General features: G+C 34.3%; 1 long non-coding RNA gene across 1 annotated transcript; it reads right to left on the reverse strand.

Annotated features, from left to right (window-relative positions):
• Nucleotides 1–1,430: 1,430 nt before the first annotated feature.
• On the reverse strand, nt 1,431–5,080 carry LOC117970158 (uncharacterized). The gene is made up of 2 exons (XR_009328452.1): nt 4,770–5,080; nt 1,431–3,684 (listed from the first exon to the last, which is right to left on the reverse strand). It is a non-coding gene; the product is annotated as an uncharacterized LOC117970158 (long non-coding RNA).
• Nucleotides 5,081–5,672: the final 592 nt, after the last annotated feature.

The following is a 5,672-nucleotide window of genomic DNA, read 5'->3' on the forward strand; positions in this document are numbered from 1 at the left end:
TATATATATATATATATATATATATATATATATATTTATAGTAATGACTTGGTAAGAATGGAAGTGTGAAACAGGCGTTCTTCAAAAGCAACAATCACTTTTATTTTGCATTAAAGAACAGGCTACATACTTCTTAGCAAGACAGGTTACTTCTCCAACTCTCCACTCCTGTCTAGCATGCAAGCTGCCTCTTACAGCCCACAACCCGTACAACATTGCAGGTTAACCACGACCAATCAGTGGCCACTATCAGCCCCACTCCCCCTGGCTCCTGCAAGGTACATATAATGATCCTGCAAGGTTGTACTAATAATCCAATATAGGGGAACAGTGTCTGCAGCAGGGTAAGCGTTCCTACGCATGGGAAGCACGCTCGCAGACCATGCAACTTTGCTCTGCAAAGCACTTCAAGCACAGACGCATGCACAAAGTCCCAGTGACAGCCTTTTGTTACAATATATATTATTAGTGATTGTATTAGAGGTTCATATATCATCATTTGATCCTCGACTACCTTTTTTCTATATGGTTGTTGACTGCATCAGGATACACAACATAAAAGCTTGGCTGTTGAATAATTAACTGGAATGTCCTTGAGTAAAACAGAAATATATTGGGGAAAAGAAATACAGACGTTTCAGCAGTTTAATATTAGTTAATGTTTTTTATTAACATTTAATATCAGTAAACTAAAGGGAGGTATTAACACTGTTGTAGAACAATCTTTTCTGAATTTGCTGTGGGACAAATTAATAAATGAAGTGTTTCTCCACTGCAGTGTCAGCAAATGTTATTACTGTATTTATATAAACCTTTATAGAAACAAAAGAGAAATATTTTCAGTAGAATAAGATTTTGTTTAACAAATCTAAAACAACACAATGATAATACCAGTATTTGATGTTTTTCTGTTCAAATACCTTACACAAAGGATGCAAAAAATGCACACCATTTCATCAAAAAACAAGTTCTGTTATATTATACAGCAGAGAAAATGCCTTGAAAAGGGCTCATCTCAGCCAGTTAAAGTATGTTCTGGGTTTCACAGTTTAACCTTGTGAGGAGAGTGACACTGGTAATATATAAGTGCTTGTGCCGTAATACTTTCCTAAAATAATAATTCACTTTGAGAGACTTTGACTATAGTTCAGATTGCCATCACATTATAAAACAGCAATACAAAAATGAACGCCTAAATATTAGAAATGTTCTCGATAATTCTCCCTATTGTGCAATAATACGTACATAAAAAATCCAATCAAATATCATAATATACAAATACAGAATACAAATATGTTCTAAATGTTTTACATGTATGTGTTTAGTCTTTGACCAGGTAATCAACCTGGCAACACCTGAGAAAATAAAGGCAGCTTGTATTGGTTGCCAACAGGCCCTTATAAAGTGATTCGAGTGAAAAAGACAACCCATTCTTCACAAAAATAATTTATTTTACCACATTTTTCCATTATTCTTATTTTTTATTTTAGCTTTTCTCTTCACATTTTTTAGTAAACAAAAAAGCACAAACAAAATCTCAACGTGTTTCGACAGAGTCTTAATCATGAATAAACTTAATTTGATACAGAGGAACACCCCCTTTTTTTTTACACTCAATTCTCCACAGGCGATTAATCACCTTTACGTCACAAACCTTCAATTGACAATCAGAACAATCAAAAACAACTGAAATTAATAAGTAATTAGGTACAGAAATGACAACAGAAGGCAGAAGACCATACTTTTTATATTATTTTAAACACTCAATCTGTACGTCAACACAAAACTTTTCATACCACTAAATATTCTTTTACTAAGTTACTTTTTTCTTTTTACTCTGCAACTTGAATAATGAACAGAGGTATATACTGTATACATACAAACATACATTCTACAAAAAATACCCATATTTAAAGTCTTCATTAAGGCCATGTGGTGGAACAGAATTAAAAAAAATATCACAAAAGTTTCCCTTCTCAAGAGTTGTTTGTCAACTGAGCCATCTCTTAAAAGGTGATTAATCACCTGTGGAAAATTGAGTGTATAAAAAAGGGGTTTTCCTCTGTATCAAATTAAGTCTACTCATGAATAAGACGAAACGCGCTGAGATTTTGTTTGTGCTTTTTTGTTTTCTAAAAAATATTTGAAGAGAAAAGCTAAAATAAAAAATAAGAATAATGGGAACAATTTGTTAAAATTGGTTAAAATTCAGCGCAATAGACAATGCAGCCATGCTCCAGTCACAAAAGCTATCCCTACTATCCATAATTCTATTTATTTAACAGTTGGCATTTAAAAACTTTAGACACAAAGTTGTTACATGTCTTGCATCCCTAAAAAATTAAAAAATAAACATTTTTAAAATCATTACTGAATTAAACATTTTACCAGCGTTGAAAAATCTATATGTAGCGATCAATAATATATATATATATATATATAATATACACACACACACAGTATATATAGCACTGTATTCATCCTATTTTTTCCTTTTCAAGCTCAAGTAAAAAACGTTTGTGTTTTTGCTTTCGTCACTTAGTTTAGGTTTATCAGAGGTACATGAATTAAAACTGTACCTCTAAACCTAAGTGAATTCATGCAAATCATGAAGGATTGCCATACAATTTAACATAATTAAACAAAGCAACGTCTTCCTCTTAACTTAGCAATAACTGAACTATGCAATTTACAGGAATATAAACAAACAACCAATGCATAAAAAATAAGTTTATTTCAGAGATAGTCTCGTTTAGAAAATCTGGAACATGGTTGCCGGTCTGAAAAGTAACTGGAATCTCTGTACATGTTCAGATTAGCCTGGCCTAAATTAATCACATTTCAAGACATTAATTTTCAAGATCTCCAATGAGTTTTTGTTTTCTTGGGAAACTACAAAATAATTAATTTACTGAACTGATCTGAGTGGACTGGAACTGCTGATTGAAGAAATTCAGAGACTGACAGATGATAATTATAGTAAAAGGCTGTTTTATGAGATAAGAAACAGGTTTATCCTTTGTGCCAATTGTGCTGCACTGTGTGTTGGTTTTGTGATGTGGAAGCCGAGGGCTTAGGACCACCATACTCCTTTCATGTGTGACTTAAACTGGATTTGAAGTCAAGCATTCAGAGATGTAGTGTGTGTGTATTACCAACACACCTATTTCCATTAATATTCTGCATTTTGACAGGTTTGGTAAACTTAATTTGTTGACTCTAAAACAAGTATGTCGGTACATCACGCGCCATTACAAAATAAGAGCCGAACTGTACATGTAAAAATGTAAGTCTGACATACCTATATAATCATCAACATACAAAGGATAACAGTTAGTTGTATGTGTGACATACACAATATGTAAGCCCCACTATATTCCACAGCAGGGAATAATAAGGCAAACAAATTAGTTTAAATAGTATCACTGATGTGTAATTTTTCAATAACGTCAGGACGTGTGATGCAAGCTAACTGCAGTCTGTATTACTTCTTCGTCTTCGCTGACAGCAGTGTCCAGGTCCTTGTCTTTGCGCTCCACTTGTTGTTCTTTCACAAACTCCTCCTGTATCCTCTCCAGCTCCAGCAGCTCGGCTGTCAGCCTCTCCATGTGAAACTCTCGTCTGTTCTTCAGCAGCTTCATAGGGAAGGGGTTCATATCATTAAACGCTATGGTCATTAGTTTCCTAAAGACAGAAGATACAGAGAAAACAAAATGCCACTGATGAAACAACTGCAAAGTTAAAAGGACCTGGGAACTCTGCATTTTTCCCTTTCAAAAAATACATAAATAAATAAATAAATAAATAAATAAATAAATAAATAAATAAATATGGGCCTGCCAAAATTAAATTCATAAAAAGACAAACATACACACTTGAGAAACAATGCACAGTTCTAACAGGAACAAAAAATGTAAGTCTGACATACAAAGTTGTTGCTTGCTAATTTTCTAACATAATTGTTTAGAGATTGAACCCATTAACTTCTACAGTGTATCAATCTTCAGGTGGTCCAAATCAGTCAATGGCCCCCTGTCTCTGCACAGCCAGCACTGCCTGGATTCTTGTCTAATACTGAAGCATGAATGGCTGCATCTAAATGAATGTGTTTGTATTTCAGGTTTAGTGGCTGGGCAGAGGAGAAACATGGTGATTGGATCAATAATTCCAATGAAAAGGCTTTGAGAACTAAATGGAAACATATTTCTGCTGCTTTACAGTCATTGTGAGAAAGCTCTGCCAAATTATTATCATATAATCCCAGTTATTTCACTGAAAATCAAGAGAAAGCAGACTGATTGATCCAGTTCCGTGCTACAGTATAACAGAAAATAAATGTTTTCAGTAAATAAAAGGCAACAGAACCTTGGAATTATTCATCCTTAGGATAACTTATTTTTACTACTAAGACCTAATGGCAAGAAAATTCTGTTTTTAATAGTATCTTAAACAGCTGGTTTCACAAACTACAATTAGTACTAATCTTGGACTACCTTACCTAAGATAACGCCCGCCATTACAAAATAAGAGCCATGACCTACGATAAACAGTATGTACATATAAAAATGTAAGTCTGACATACCTATATACTCAACAACAGTCAAAGGATAACAGTTAGATGTATGTGTGACATACACAGTATGTAAGCTGCACTATATTCCACAGCAGGAAATAATAAAGCAAACAAATTAGTTTAAATAGTATCAGTGATGTGTAATTTTTCAATAACGTCAGGACGTGTGATGCAAGCTAACTGCAGTCTGTATTACTTCTTCGTCTTCGCTGACAGCAGTGTCCAGGTCCTTGTCTTTGCGCTCCACTTGTTGTTCTTTCACAAACTCCTCCTGTATCCTCTCCAGCTCCTGCAGCTCGGCTGTCAGCCTCTCCATGTGAAACTCTCGTCTGTTCTTCAGCAGCTTCATAGGGAAGGGGTTCATATCATTAAACGCTATGGTCATTAGTTTCCTAAAGACAGAAGATACAGAGAAAACAAAATGCCACTGATGAAACAACTGCAAAGTTAAAAGGACCTGGGAACTCTGCATTTTTCCCTTTCAAAAAATACATAAATAAATAAATAAATAAATAAATAAATATGGGCCTGCCAAAATTAAATTCATAAAAAGACAAACATACACACTTGAGAAACAATGCACAGTTCTAACAGGAACAAAAAATGTAAGTCTGACATACAAAGTTGTTGCTTGCTAATTTTCTAACATAATTGTTTAGAGATTGAACCCATTAACTTCTACAGTGTATCAATCTTCAGGTGGTCCAAATCAGTCAATGGCCCCCTGTCTCTGCACAGCCAGCACTGCCTGGATTCTTGTCTAATACTGAAGCATGAATGGCTGCATCTAAATGAATGTGTTTGTATTTCAGGTTTAGTGGCTGGGCAGAGGAGAAACATGGTGATTGGATCAATAATTCCAATGAAAAGGCTTTGAGAACTAAATGGAAACATATTTCTGCTGCTTTACAGTCATTGTGAGAAAGCTCTGCCAAATTATTATCATATAATCCCAGTTATTTCACTGAAAATCAAGAGAAAGCAGACTGATTGATCCAGTTCCGTGCTACAGTATAACAGAAAATAAATGTTTTCAGTAAATAAAAGGCAACAGAACCTTGGAATTATTCATCCTTAGGATAACTTATTTTTACTACTA

This window comes from Acipenser ruthenus, chromosome 4, assembly GCF_902713425.1.
Source record: "Acipenser ruthenus chromosome 4, fAciRut3.2 maternal haplotype, whole genome shotgun sequence".
NCBI classification, from domain to species: Eukaryota; Metazoa; Chordata; class Actinopteri; order Acipenseriformes; family Acipenseridae; genus Acipenser; species Acipenser ruthenus.